Genomic DNA, 15992 nt, shown 5'->3' on the forward strand with positions numbered 1-15992 from the left:
GCATAACCCTTTAGCTAGCATAAAATAAAAACCCACAAATGTTTAAAAGCCAGCCAACCCAAATACCTCCATGAGTCTAATCCTATTTTCCAAGAACAGAATGATCTCAAGTAACCATGCCTACCTGACTTCTGATTTGCCCAATTCTGCCAGCAAGGAGCACAATTGTCTTCACACAGGGGTCATTAGTCATGAAAATTGGTATTAGGCATAGATGTGAAACAGTAGTCAGCAGCAGTAAATTTGCCTGGGTGTAAACCACCCCTCCCCGCTGTTGAAATTGGATTAGTCCTTTGGTATTAAGTTAACAGTGATTGGAATTTAATTTTAGTTAGGAAGAGCTGAGTCCACTGTCTACTTACAAACAAATAAAAGAATCCTCTTCCCAGCACTAGGGTTCCTGCTTGGCTAGTTTTAAATAGACGAGGTTGACCAGATATTTACCATCAGCTTGGTGAAGAAAGAGACATTGTCCCTCGGAGGCAGAGTCATGGGAATTTAGTCCACACAGTGATGTATTGCTCACTGAGAGTGGACTATGACCCGAGTCTCACTGTATATTTCACAGAGGTGGGACCAAAACAGGAACAAAACTTGCCCTGAGAGCCAGCCTGGTGGGAAGACAGCACTGCTATAAGATTGGAAAACCCTCACTGGCAGGCAAACAACAGCTACAACAAACTGCAATATGCTTATCAGGGTCTGACCAAGAAAAGGGCCCCAATCTTCCCCAGAGCATACTGGCACCAGTCCCAGTCCCGAGGCTCCTGAATAAGTCCTCTGAGAGGAGCCTCAGTCAGGTACTCCATTGTCAGCCTCGAGATGTTCTCAGCGGTCCAGAGGCAGCTGCACAATGCAAGTAGCCTCTGAATGAACGAAAAGCTTTTCATTCAGGCCTTGTGTGATAAGGGGGGGGGGGGGGACACCCACCAAACTGGTGTTCTTTTGTGCTTTACAAAGGCAGTACTTTGCTGGCTCCAAGTTCAAGACTCACAGGATATTAGGAGAGGAAAGATGGGCAATGTATTAGCATGTGTGTGTGGACAGAAAGAATAGTCGTTCCTAAGAATGAAGTCCATGACTTGAGCAGGCCAGTGTTAGGAACACCTACCTAGCCAGCAGTTAGAATCTTAGTGTCTGCAGCAGCAGTCATATACACAGGCAGACAGACAGAGACAGACAGACACACAGACATACAGACACATACACACACACACACACACACACACACACACCATCTATATAAAACAACAGCAAGTCTTCACAAGAAGTATCTGACACTGAGGCAGTAATAGTAATCACAGGAAGGTTAGAGCCAGGAGGAACCAGAGAACAAGAAAAGTTGGAACTCACCAAAAGGCACCTGCATATTTCATCAACAAACAATTATCTTAACACCCTTTATTGGGGATGCCATGGCCCTTCTACCCGCTCTGCACCTGAAACAGTATGGAAGGTTCCACAGAGACCTCATCACCCGCTGTGACTCTAGCATTGCTATTTTCCACTTGTGACTTAAGGGAAAATTCCCTTATTCTGCCCATCTCAACTGGCTTGACTCAAAAAGGGGACAAGAGTAACATATGCCTTTAGGATTGCTACCATGATAAGCCATGGGCACCATATAGGTGTTAGTGGTTGAGCTTATTTCTATGAAAAGTAGTACCATTCTCATCTTGGGTATTAAAGGGTTATAGGGGAGGGGGAGGGAGGAAAAGAGGGAGACACATGGTAATGGGAAATACATAGCTCATAACTACAAAGGTATATGAGAGTCAGCATACTAGGAATAGATAGACGTAGGCAGGTCACACAAGCCAGAGGTTTAATGGCTTTATCTGCTCTTGAAAATATGGCCCAAATGCTTAGTGTGAGTAATTATCAGCCACCCTTTGATGGAATAACATGCTTCTTATACAGCTAAATAGGCTGGATGGTTAGACTTCATTTTTTCCAATATTAGTAATAGGGCTTCATTGATCTTTTAAAAGCATCGCTGTCTTTCTCAAAATAATTTGTTGCTGAACGTTTTAGATTTTTTTTTTTCAATGATCAGTGGGTATCCTGAAGTACTAATGTGGATAGCCAAGAGGCAATGGCCCACATTGTCCTGGCATCAAAACTTCACACACCCAGAGCCTCCTGGGAAGTTTATGCTGTGCTTGTTGCTAGTCATGTAGCCCCGGGTTTTAGGAATGGTAGGCAGGCATTCTACAAACTAAGCTACATTCCCAGCCACAAGGTGTGCTTTTGATTTCAACAATAATTGGTAATGTTATATGTGCAACCTCATTCATGTACTTATTCTTTATTTTTATGTGGTTGTTTTTTTTTTTTTTTTTACAAATAAACTATATACCTAATGCATGGTGATTCATCTTCTCATGATGTAAATAAGTTCAACATGATCATCACTCTAATCTTTTTGTTGTTTTTCAAGACAAGGCATTTTTGTGTAGTTTCTGCTCTCCTGGAACTTGCTCTGTAGTCCAGAGCTGGCCTCGAACTCAGAGATTCGCCTGCATCTATCTGTGCTGGGATTAAAAGCGTGCACCACCACCGATTGGCTGATCACTCTAATCTTAAACTGCTTCATCCTCCAGCATTCCCAGTCTATCCCATACCAGTCTATCCCATACCAGTAGCACGCTGATACTTCTAGAGTTTTCTTTATTTCTTTTCTTTCTTTCTTTTTTTTTTTTTTTATTTACTTATTTTTATTACACATACAGTGTTCTGTCTGCATATCTGCCTGCAGGCAGAAGAGGGCACCAGATTTTATGAGAGATGGTTGTGAGCCACCATGTGGTTGCTGGGAATTGAACTCAGGACCTCTGGAAGAGCAGTCAGTGCTCTTAACCTCTGAGCCATCTCTCCACCCATGGAATTTTCTTTTCTTTTTCCTTTGCATGTTTGTTCAACAATACATTTGTTGTCAGTACTCTCTTGGAGTTTGTTGGCCATAGTTTGCACTGGCAGTCATTAATAACAGCTTAACAAAATATTTTGTGTTCTGCAAACTCTTCATTATGTGTCAGTCTCGGGTTTAAATATCTCCACCGCCATTGTTATGCACCATAGCACCAGGCTTCCTTTGGAAGAAGCTTCCCAAGGTCTTCCCAAGGTCTTCAGTGTGAAGCTTCCGCTGTGGTCCTGCCTCCAAAAGCTGGAGACAGCCGTAGGTTGTTCTTGCATTTCTTATTTAGCTTTTATAGTGTTTCTCCTGAAATATGTCACATATTCCTAAGTCTAAGGTAATTAAAGCTCTATAGACTGTTGAGTGTGCACATAACATGACATGCTTTGAAAGCGGTTGCCCTGTTTTGCAATCTGAGAACAAAACAAATCATTGGGAGTCACGACAGCAGAGTTCTCCTGCTGCTGCAGCTGTGTGGGGTGGTGTGCAGAGCTGATCCCATGTGCCAGGCTTATTCTCCTGAGAAAGGCTCCCGGGATTCCTGCCTGGTGACCCAGAACCTCGATGCAATGATTTCAACAACTTTTCTCCCGTTGACATGTGTATCCTTTCTTTAATTTGTACCCGATCAAGCTTCCTCAGACCACAAACACGCAATGTCAAAAGATAGAATGGTTTCCCTCTTGATATTCACCCATACACACACATGCAGGAACACACACTTACACACAATGTTATAAGATAGATGGACTTCCCTCTTGCTATTCAACCACAGAAGGGTTAACACCAGTTGTAGATGCCCAGACCAATTATTTCCCAGAATTCTTGAAATGTGGATACTTATACTCAGTTACTATTTCACCTCTAGTCTGAACAAAAGCCTTTTGATTTTCATATAAAATATTAATCATTTAGGTTTTCAGATGCCCCTGTTGTTCTTGATAGATCTTGAACTAACAGAATGCAATAAATGGCTTTGTCTGGTTAAATTTTAGTTTGTAGATTAAAACTTAAGAGTTTACTGGTCCCATTCTTTTTTGCTGCTCTTTTCTTAGTGTTTCCTTCCATTACAAGTTCATTTTGTCTTATTCACTGTATAACTCCAATAAAATTTCTTTTTTCACTGTAACATCTTGGCTAAGTAAAAGAGTTCTGTATATGCTTAATCTTTTTTTTTTTCTTTTTTACATAGATGGCATTCAAACACTCATTGTATTCAAAGTATATTAGTTATTGTAACACTACAACAGTCATATTTTCATTGGAAAAACTGTGTCATCCTGCTCTTTTATTCCCTTAAGCTAAGGGAATAACAATTATTATGGTGTCATCAAGCCACAGTAAACTTTGCCATCAATGGAAACATGCACTTTAGCAGGTGGCAGGGACGCTGCTTTCTGCCCAGGCCTGAGTGTCATCTCTATCACACTGGAAGTCTGTCAGCCCGGCTGACCTCTTGCTTGGGATATTCACAAAAGAGCCCATGGTTATTACTGTACCATTCTCCGCCCCCCCCCGGGGGGGGGGGTTGGCCCTTGTCACACTCTGAAATACATAAGAAATCAACTCTCTTACCATTCCCACGTGATACTTCATATGAACCCAGAGATGCAGGGCTGGGCATAAACTTGGCAAGATTGGGGCAGGTTTTAGAGTTTTTTCTCAAGACTCCCTATTGACCTAGAAATCAGCCACACTTTACAATTCCAGTGGATTGACATTGTATATATGCATCATCCAGGAGAGGGATACAGGAGGAGGGGATGACAAGAGAGATGGGGAAGAAGGGAGAGAGGGGGGAAAGAGAGAGGGAGAGAGAGAGGGAGAATGGCCTGTTATCTTTTTCACTTCCATCTTCCTTGGCAATGTATTCTCATGTGACTGGCACCAATACCTGCTAACAGTTTCTACTTTAGATCAGCATCTTTCGGCACTTAGATGATAGTGTATTTCTACACACGGTTGGAAGCAGACAGGAAAGTCTTGTGTAAATAATGTTTTCCATTACCAGTCCTGAACTCGTGTCACAGTCCATCCCAAGACAATAAAATTCTCAATCCTGATAATATGAAGATGACAGCATAAATTACTTACAGGGCAGGCTGTTCTGCCTTGTTTGATAGTATTTGGGGAGAAATTCAGGAATCAGATCTGGATCCTGTCTCTCTTGGGCTGCAAACGCTTGATAACATTCATGAGGAACAGCAGTGAAGGGTGGAGACAGAGGGGGAAGGCAACCAGCTGTACCGTACGCCATCCTGCTACATAGATTACATGCTGGTGAGAATCAAATGTCCACTGTGCAGTAAATAAGCAAAGTCTGGCAGCTTCAAGTTAATACTTGAAAGGTTTTGGTCTTTGCCTAACGCTGATGTGTTAGTTTTTAGAAGTCCATAGAATGGAGGTGGAATCATGAACATGACAGTTATTATTTTCTAATGGGTCCTAGTACTCAATGACATTTGAAATCAATGCTCTCAGAGGGAGCTATGCTACAATGTGACAAAGCAGAGGGTTAGAGTGCATGTTCAAATGCTAAGAGACCGCCCATGCAAGTTTGTTCAGGGGACACTCAGCTTGCATGATTGTCATTACCAACTGAAACACTAATTAACAGTTGGGGTAACTTAGAAACATCTAGCATATGAATGGACACCAGCAAACAAACAAACAAAAATAACAACATCAAAAACTTCTTTAGCTAGTTACAAATTCTAAGTGCAGAAACACGCATCAGGTCTTGGCAAAGGTACCAGAAACTGCCCATTCATTTTCTTCTTCAAGCTTTCCCGGGACTCTGTACCACTAGATCCAGTCTCTCTCTTTTCTCTTCAGTGGAAATATAAAAAGCAGAATTTAAATCAATTGTTATTTCTCGTGTATCAGGTTTTATTTTTCCCCCTGAGTAGTATGTCTGTGAACCACGTGCACATCTAGTGCCCACAGAGTCCCAAAGAGGTCACCAGAGCCTCTGGAACTGGGGATATAGAGAGATTTGAGTCACCATGTAGGTGATGAAGATGGAACTCTGATCCTCTGGAAAAACAGGCTGTGCTTTTAACCACTGAGCCTCTCCGGCCCCAAAAATTTAGAGAAGGGCATTGAGATATTTAATTATTACACCATTTTTCAGATGCTATCTACTAATCATACATGCCATCCAAACCAGATCAATGTTTGAGTGTTCTTAAAAAGCAAATATCCCATCACTTTAAGAAGCAAATTCCCATCGGAAGGGCCTCTGGGTCATTTGGTTTCCTCTTTATTATTCTTCTTCCCATGCTTCTTCCCATGAGAACAACCTCCAACCTGTCTACATATATGCATACACATGTAATTTTAATACCCCCTTTGCAGAAACTCTTCCTGCCCTTTCATCTTTCATTAACAGCATCCAAAAACATTCACTTCCTCCTCCCCAACTTCCTACTACCCAGAGTTTAAAAGCACCATGAGTGTCTCCATCTGTTGCATCAAATAAACTAACAAAATAAAAGGCAAATACTATGTTCTACTGGGATTCCAACAGTTCAGATTTCTTTGAAGATGAAGGTTTTGGAAAGCCATCAGTCGGGGCTGAAAGTGCGGTGTCATCATCACTTTAAACACTGAATAAACCTATTCTTGCATCACGCTGGTGATGTGGGTGAGAAAGGAAGCTGAGGCAGGGTCCCTCTTCTGTGCAGGCACCATGACAGTGTCTCTACTTATCTCCAGGCTGTCACTGCTTCCTTGCTTCAGCCTACATTTGAACCCTTGAACACCCCCCACCTTTCATTTTGGAGACACTATTATTTTTAGGCTATAATGCTGAGATTCAGTGGTATGTGAGCATACTCACAAACCTAGACACAAGTTGAAGGCTTTTACCACAATCTCAGGAAGTGGTAGCTTTTCTCTTTCAAGTCATTTCCAAGTACTATGGAGAAGTGACAGGATTTTCTGTTATGACAATACATGGATTCTTTTAAGTCCTAAAGGAGCTACCTTGCACTTCATAACTAATTCAACTATACTTAATGTTTCTGGAAGACTCTCACAAGTGACCCCTTGGTCCAGTAAAGTGCCTTTCTCCACCCCTCCCACATAATATGTGACAAAATGACCCAGTTCAGAAGTGGTTCTCTCTCACTTGAAAGCCCTCTGCACTCTTTGCTGAAGTGTTCTGCAAATGCGCAGCCGTATCTCACTCCATCTTTTGTTTTTCTCTTTCTCTAGGTTCTGCTAAGCACACCCCATCCCACCCCCACCCTCACCCCTGGTTAATTGCATTATACTCGATCGCCACTCATTCCCACCATAGCTTAATATCTAAATTTTTGAAACTTTTGAAAACAAGGCCAAGAATTCTGCTTTCATACCCGGAGAGTGTCAGAGGTGACTAACACATGATGACTAGTTTATCATCTCCTAAGGTTCAGAATCTAACTGGCTTCCTGACCCACCAGGACTGTTTAACACAGATTAGGTAGGAGAAATAATGTGTTTTGCTGGCAGAAGAAAAAGTAAAGAGGGATGATAGGCTAAAGCAAGCAGATGTGGGTTGATAGTGTGACCAAGCTCGGTGTTCCTGATCGACAGCCCAGTGCGGTTAAATTCAGGACCAGCTGCCCCTTATCACTTCTGCCTTTGTTACTTTGTCTTTGCATCTCTGTTTTCTTTACTTCTCAGTTAAGGTCTGAGATCCTTGGGGCAGCTCCTTAAAATACACATGGAGGGGCTTTGATTATGTAGGCTTGTTAGTACACCCACAAAGCCAAACATGGGGCTGAAGGCTTTTACCCCTCCTCTCAGGAGAATGTGTCCACTGACAAAGTTCCTCTGAGGGTCATCTTCACGTTGGCAAAGACAAAAGACAATGAATTTTCTTTGCCCCTCAATGCTTCTGCTAATAACTTAGGTATTGGGAAAGATGAGGCCAGCATACTTTTTCTAGCAATATATTTACAGTGTGTTTCCTTGCTGGTTCTAGGAAGTTTGAAGGTGACCAACCCCTTCCAACTATCACAACTATGAGTAGCCCTTCCTAGTCAAAGTGCGTTCCTAGGGGCACTGAGGAATTTCCTCCTCAATTTTTCTCAAGGTTGACCCTGGGACACGGTTGTGGCTTAACATGGACACAGCTTCTATGACATCTACCAACTGTACAGCTTCCTTTTCTACTTCTGAGGAGAGGCCGTCCATGACCCAGAGAATGGAGTCTGTCTGTCAAACAGACTGAGACCACTGTACAATTTTAAAAAAAAGAAAAGTCAGAAACAAAAAGAGTCTTGTGATTGCCACGATGTCACCATTTCTGGTCAATGTTTCTCTAGCTTGGTATTTATTGCTTTTAAACTTTGACTTAAAAGTTGAATTGGCAGATGACTTATCAGCCTCACCTTCTCCTGTTACAGGCAACCGTGTAAGGGGAAAGTAGCTGGCTCAGGTACCTCCTATTGGGTTTGTTTGCTCTGGGAAATGGCAACACTGCATCTAGACTTTGAAGCAGGTTCAGAGGGATCATTCAGATATGATGACAACCTGTGCCAAGGAGGGACTTTCCATCCCACCACCTTCACGACGCTCTTACGTTCTGCCGTCCATCGTAACTCTGCAGGCACTATGGCAGAAACCACTCGCCTTTTACAATTAAGGGATCATGGCTCTGAGCTGGTGTTAGCTATTCTTGGGGCTATTAGGATGGCTGAGATTTTTTTCTTTTTTTCCTCCCAAGGGCTATAAATCATTTTGGAAGCAAGAAGCTTTAAAAAATGGCAAATCATTTCAATAATAAGTATGTACCGGAGACCCAGGCAGAGTCATGTTTTGCTGATGGGAAAGTCCTAGAACTTGGTGATAATTATAATCCTATAGGCCATTGAAATGGAGATCCTCCTTATCGCCCAGCTTTCTTACATCTGGCCCCAAGGTTATTACGTAAACAGTAGTCTCGGCACTGCACTACGTGGACAAGTCAAAGTCCAAGTATTTACATCCCAGAAACACTGTGATTCCTTTCCATCATGAAAAAAAAAAAAAAAACTACTAACAAACACCCTCATGCATTTACACTGTAGTTAACACATTAGGTAAAAATAGCCTGCCCCTCCTTTGCCTGAGATAATCCCCATTTTTGCAGTCCATACCTCAAGTCATGTGTCCTTTCCACCAGTGCCTCTCAAGAATTAACCTGCATACCAATCACCTGCAGATCATGACAGGGTGATGAGTCCTCTCTGGGTGGGCTGGTATGGGTGTGACCATCTGCATTTCTAATCAGCTCTCGGGTCACAAGGCTGAGGCAGGCTCAGAACAAGGCTTTAGACGCCTCTCAACCCAGCCATGGGGATGTAACTAAGTAATTACTGAGAGCTCTTCCCTGGGGCCAGGAGATTGCCTGGGAAGCCCCCATACTCATTACAGTTCCTTATAGTAACCCCCCTCCAATTAACATAAGAGCACAGCAGGGAATTCCAGAGCTTTCAGTGTGGAACTCTCACAGCCTGTACAGAATCCACCCATTTTCCCTGTCCTATTCCCGCACACTTTAGCCATTCCTATCTCTTTTTTATTGTTCATTATCACTAGTCTAAGAAAACACAAGCTTTGGCCTGATAAGTAATCAACTGACTTTTCCATAAATACAGATTCTCACAAAAACAAAACAAAAGGGGAGCAAAATGCAAAGGTGTTATATATTCGATTTATTTTAGGTTCCAAACCTAGTTTTTTCCCCCCCTTGCATTTGTTGCCTGATTTCCATTAAGTCCTTCTGTTTGTGCCCTGCCTTTGAATCAGTTTTTCCTGCTGTTCTAAAAAGGGTTTAAAAGGGTTTCTAAAAAAATCTATTAGACAAAGGAGGGGGGGCTTTTATCTTGTGGCATTAAAGGAAAAAATGGTGGGTACCACCATGAGTGCTAAGCGTCCTGAAAAGGTGGGCATTGATGTGGCTGAAAAGTCCCACATCCAGTGTATGGAAAATACCTGCTTTGATCCCTTTCTTCCAGGTCATCCTAATTGGATTGCTACCAAGGCATACTCCAAGCCCTCTGAGTGTATCCACACTGCAATTTATGTTTGTGTTTCAGTATTCAAACATGTGAAGGGGGTACTACCAAAATAAATCCATTTTATATGTTCTTAAAGTGAAGTAGATGTTTTAAAAGCTTTTGTCGTTTCCCTTCATTCCTTCACAAGCTGATTCCCTTTAATATACTGGTAAGGGAAAGGCTTTTGCTTCATCTATTAAGGGCACCCCTATAACAGAAGCTTTATTTCTTAATACTAGGACTGGCCAATAATATCTTTGGATCAAAACCAGAGGAGAAAATGCAATGATGTAAACTGCTATACATCTGATACTTTTATTAAGATACTGAATGACCTCCAGTCAATACCAGTGAATGTAAGGCAGTCTACAAATAAAGAGGGGATATGGCCAGCATGATTAATTAAAGGTATTACACTTAAAATCTTACAATATGTAAGCTCCTCTTTTGGAGAACCACCGTGTTACAAACTAATGTCATTTCCAGCCAGAAAGTGAGGTATCCCTTCCTGGATGTCTTTTGACCTGGGGGCTTCTAGCTTCATGGTCATGGTTGTTCTGCTTAGTATGTTAAGACCATCTACTCTCTCTCTCTCTCTCTCTCTCTCTCTCTCTCTCTCTCTCTCTCTCTCTCTCTCTCTCTCCATTCACACCTTCCAATAGAGATGTTCGAGCTGATCGATCTTCAACTGGCTCCAAAGTTCCAATAATTAGCATAATTGGGCTCTATGGAATAGCTTGGGACACTTTAGAGTGACTTCACTCTTCTTGACAGCTTTCTTTCCTGGACATTCTTGCTTCCAGGAAAGACCCACAGACTCCTGATTCTGTGCATGGTTGAACAATGGTTCTCAAAGCTCATGCTGTATCTTGGTGATTACCATATTCTTGAGACATTGGAGCAAAGAATGGGTTTGGGATGACGAATGGAGGCAAGTTTGAAACTCCTGCTTGGGTGCTATAGGCTTGCTAGAGATAGACTGCTCACACATTTCAGACTTTTTTTTGAGACAGGGTTTCTCTGTGTAGCTTTGTAGACCAGGCTAGCCTCAAACTCACAGAGATCTGCCTGCCTCTGCTTCCCAAGTGCTGGGTGGTGGTGGCATGCACCACCACCACTGGGGCACATTTCAGACTTTTTAATGAGAATGATAAACTATCCTCTCCTCTCCCTGGCATGTGTTAAATTCAAAGTTCTTAACAATGTATGATATATAAAGATCATGTTGCATAGCACAGGAAAGTTAGCATGCTCACACAGCACATTTTTCACTGACAAGCATCTTTTCAGCTGAAGAGTTTGAGATACACCCACGCCCCTGAAAAAGTTGTACTTTTCAGCGGGATGATCACTGAGGCCAGGGAACAGTTGGCTGAAGGTTATACAAAGCCAGTAGAAAAGGTAAGAAGACAGTTCACGAGGTGGTGACTCATGCCTTGAGTCCCAGCACTCGAGAAGGAAAGGCAAGTGGATCTCTTTGAGTTCCAGGCCAGCCTGGTCCACTGACTGAGTTCCAGGGCAGGCTCCAAAGCTACACAGAGAAGTCTTGAAAAATCAAAAAAGAAGACAGTTCATTCTCACTGTCTGGATGACTTCAATTCATCTCAAAACAGCAGCACTGTTTCCGATGAACCACAATGGGTATCAAAGCATTTTAAACACTATGCTTGACAGAATGCTGCCTTAGAAACTAAAGGAGTAAAGAATGTGCAGACCTCTCTCCTTGCACTTCCTGCTTCTAGAAAGAACCATAGGAAAGGAAACCTGGTCTTACACAGACTTTTGGTCCTAGCTGATGCAAAGGTCACATGAGAGTACATAGATGCAACCAATAAAGTGTGCCTGATGCACTTTTTTTCTCCTTGATTTCTGAAAACTGGGTAGAAAAATCACATACTGAATGCATGAATATAGCCAACTATCTACTAAGATATTATTTTATACGCGCCTCAGGAATTTCTAGTTTCTGGGGTCTGAGTGAAGAGATAGTTTTCTCATAGTGTTTGAGAGGTCCCTTTAAAAACTGGAAATATGCCCTTGCTTTAAACATTCTATGCTATAGGGAAGCCTCTAATACTAAGACAGGAACACCATGACTTGGAGAGACCAGAAACACATTCTTGATTGTGCTATTGTCTGACAGACAACAATACTGTAATAGCCTTGTCATGTCAGGAAGAAGAAGGAATAGGAACCACCATGGAGACAGTTCCAATTGGAAGAACAAGTCCCCCCCCCCACATTGCCCATCCTCTGATAGGGGTTATGGAGTAGGTTTGTCAATAATGCCTAGACATATAAGTAGAGGTGGAAATTGGAGACACGAAACAACGAGGTTATTTATAATAACTAGGAAATTACACTCTTCTAATGAGGCATAAATAGCCAATTACTCTTGACAGAATGTACCATGTGAGCATTTTCCTGGCAACCACAGGAATGAAACACGCCATTTATGCAAAGTTCTTGAGTTTCTCTCCTCTCCTTTATTCCACATGCAAATTATATTGCTTTTCAGAACAGCTAATAGTATATAGGCAATAATTAGAATGCTCAACTAATATATTTGCCAGATCACAAACATCTAACAATGGCATATACCACCTATACAGCCCATCAGAACACACATGCAACTCAACCAGCTGTGACCTCAAAATACTAGTTACACCCTTCATGATCCTGCTGAATGGCCATCTTAACATCATACTTAAGTTGCTGATGGAACCTAACCTAGAAAATAAGAAGCCATGTGTCTCCTTTGACAGTTTGGTTGGAAAGGGGTTGATGGTTTAAAGAGTTCTTTGGTTTGTTTTCATTTATTCATTCATTTATTTTGGTGCTTACCAAATTTAAAGTGATCACTATTGTTTTAAAAAAAACAAATTTTATACATTCCTGCTAATTATTTTCAGTAATTTCCTTCTCAGCCTATTAGGTTTTCATTTTAAGAACAAAAATATGCATACTTACTAAAGGGTCATCACAAATCTCACAGCATCAGCAGTGTTTGGATTATTTTAAGAGGGAGGAGAATTATCAAGAACGGGTTACCTGACACCATTATTCTGCCTTTTATTCTTGAACTTGAAACAAGATCTATGGAATAACGATGCTAAAGTGCCAATGCCAACAAAACCATGTGATATGAAGAGCCCCAGGGGTCTCTTGGACTTGAAGCCTTGCATCTGATTGGCTTTCCTGAACCTTGATGAAAACAAGGAGATGTTTTTCCCAGACAGGTTGACGTAATCTTCCCCAGTGACCGGCTCTAGTGTCACATGTGCCCAATGGATGTTTCTGTGTTTGTAGTCTGAGGCCCTTGAGCAAGAACATGGTGTTTGGCAGCTAATAATGTGAGAGACACTTCAAGTTTGTCAGGAGCTCTGTGGTGCATTTAAACAGGTGGGCCATCATGTGGTCAACACCAACATCATCTCACATACAATGAATGGTATTCTCAGGATGGTTCAAGCTTCTAGAATGGATTGAGTACCACAGTCAGGAAATGAAGAGTATTTACTTCCATGGGTTTCCTTGGTCTCAAATGTGAAGAGTTTGATCCAGAGGGTTTCTGGGTTAGAGATGTAGCATACTGGGTTTGATCACCTCAGCATGACATAAAACCAGGTGTGGTGGCACACACCTGTAACCTTATCACTAGGGAGGTAGAAGCAGGAGGATTACAAACCCAATAGGTTGGGAGGAGTATTTGGCCAACCTGGGATACCTGCGACAAAACAACAAAAGAGGATGACCACAGTGACAGAAGAAATTATAGCTTTACTTTCAAGCCTTTGTCACCCATGAGCACATTTAACAAGTAACACTGCGCATAAATGACTTGGGTGACTTCAAAGATGAGTGACCGGATGACATTCATGGCGAAGATGCCTGCCACAACTAAAAGAAACATGGGTGGAAGAGTAGAAGGAAGAAACTGGAGGGAGTGGGAAACCACGGCTTTAAGAGCAAAGAAGGTATCAAAATGGGTAAAGAAGGCACAAAAGCTAAACCAGGAGTACAATGCTCACTGTGTGCACTTTCCGAGCATATGCACACACTCGTGTACACACATACACACACACAGGCTGACTCTCTGGGCTCAGCTCTCCCTAGCTTACATACATTCACAGGGGATGGGGGAGGATGGATGGAGTTCTTCTCCAGTACAAACAGTGGAAGGAACAGGTTTGCAAAACAATCTACACATATTGACTCATTGAATCCTTAGGGCTCCTATCAGGCGGGCCCAACTACCACACTGTACAAAAATAAAGGTATCAATGAGGTTACCATTTGCCTGTGTAAGTGATGGCACATGGCTGCTCTGCAGATAGTCACTAATGTGTTGTCTCCTCCACATATACTTCTGTTTGCTGGCATCATTTCCCTCCAGCCACCTCTAAGTTTTGTTCTGATTACTAGACTCAAACATACTGGGTATTACATAGGTTGTAATCAAATTTCCTCCAACAGCCTCGGGTCTGCAATTAAATGCAGACATGATACAAAAGCAACGCCAATAATCTCAGGATGTGTGAGTGTCTGGGCTGACAACTTACTACATCAGGAACCATCAACTCTCTGACAGACAGGCAGGGCAAGGCACTGGGGCATCTGCCTGATACTACCATAGACATTCTCTTGCAAGACATGGTGCTCAGTCTACAGATCTTCCCTGTAGTTGTTTAGATTAACCCAAAGAAACAGTAAGAGAAAAACCTGCCAGTCACTGACCTGGAATGTCACTGACACTTGTCAAAGAACTACAGATTAACCAAGAACACTGTAAGAAGAACCACATAGTTCTTGCTCTTTAACACCTCCCAAAAGGTGTGGCTTAGGGCATCCTCAGATGCTCACATACTTTTGAAAGGTAGGGTTTTGCAGGCAGCCATCCTTTCAACATGTTTTAGTTTGTCAATCTAGAAAGTACACTGTATAACATTGGAGGGGAGAGGATTTCTTTTAAAAACTCTCCTAACTTTACACACTCTGTGTTGAGAGGAGAATGTCCTTCTATTTCTCAAACTGACACAAAGACAAGTATCACGGTTTAATAAGGATCAGGATAAACAAATAGGCCGAATAAATGTTTATTCAGGGAGAAATAACTTACAACCTAGACAGATGAACACCAGCAAGTTCCACCGGATGCTCTCCTCTCTGAGTCCTGCCAGCAAGAGAGCATTCCTGGGCTCCTCCTCAGACCTCGTTCCACAGGTCACTTCTGCCCCTGGCTCCACCCCCAATGGGCGTGGTCAGTGCCACAGAAGCAGACAAAGTGAGTATCTCACTACAGACAAGTGCATGCAGTTCTGTCAAAACAAAATGAAATGGTGGATATAAAGGAACTCTGAAAATTTCTACTGACTGTTGGTCACCTTCCGGGTCAATGAAATCCTCCAGGGTCAGCTTTGGTAGAGGATGCATTGTGCCATGCTCAGAATCTCGTTAAAGGAGTAGGAAGGTGAGACAGCCCACCCTAATGGTGGCATTAGGCTGAGTGTTCTCTACATCAAAGCCACAACCAAGTTAAAGTGATGGGACGACTACTATGGGAAGGCCCGTTGACACCTGTAATTCCCCACACTTGACCTCATGGGGCAGCTTTATAACTCCAATAGGAAATTATTTCATGCGTGGTCCCAAGTGTTGCCAGATATGACAAAAATGAATAAAGTGTCATTCAGCATTGCCAAAGTACACTAGAAATTCTTTAAAAAGCGTCTGGATTGTATGCATTGGTGAGTTAGTAATGATGGAGATCCCACATCCCAGAAAAAAAAACATCAGGGGCCCAGCAGGAAAAAGACTCCAAGATGCCTGGGAAGCCTCCAAGGGACACTTCCTAATTTGGAAAACAGAACAGTATTACTAGCTTGCAATCTTCGAAAACTATAGAAAAAAAGTGAATACATACAGCACATTGATTAGCACAGTATGTAACTTTGTATCAGACCTACTTTTTGTGACCCTAATGGGAAACTTTTATTAATGTATTCACTTTAAATACACTCACCTAATTTACTCTCCAGTATCTG

The 15992-nt window shown here is 42.2% G+C and overlaps 1 protein-coding gene across 4 annotated transcripts in view; it reads right to left on the minus strand.

Moving 5' to 3' along the window:
* Positions 1-15992, minus strand: part of Sema6a (semaphorin 6A) — a 118804-nt gene that overhangs the window by 83184 nt on the left and 19628 nt on the right. The window contains exon 1 of one of the 4 annotated variants that reach the window (XM_051201055.1): positions 445-466. The exons of the other annotated variants lie outside the window; for them this stretch is intronic. The gene's annotated coding sequence lies outside the window, so the exon portion shown is untranslated. Of the gene's footprint in view, positions 1-444; positions 467-15992 lie in introns of those variants that run through there. 4 annotated transcript variants of the gene reach the window in all.

Source organism: Phodopus roborovskii, unplaced genomic scaffold (assembly GCF_943737965.1).
Source record: "Phodopus roborovskii unplaced genomic scaffold, PHOROB, whole genome shotgun sequence".
Lineage (NCBI taxonomy): Eukaryota > Metazoa > Chordata > Mammalia > Rodentia > Cricetidae > Phodopus > Phodopus roborovskii.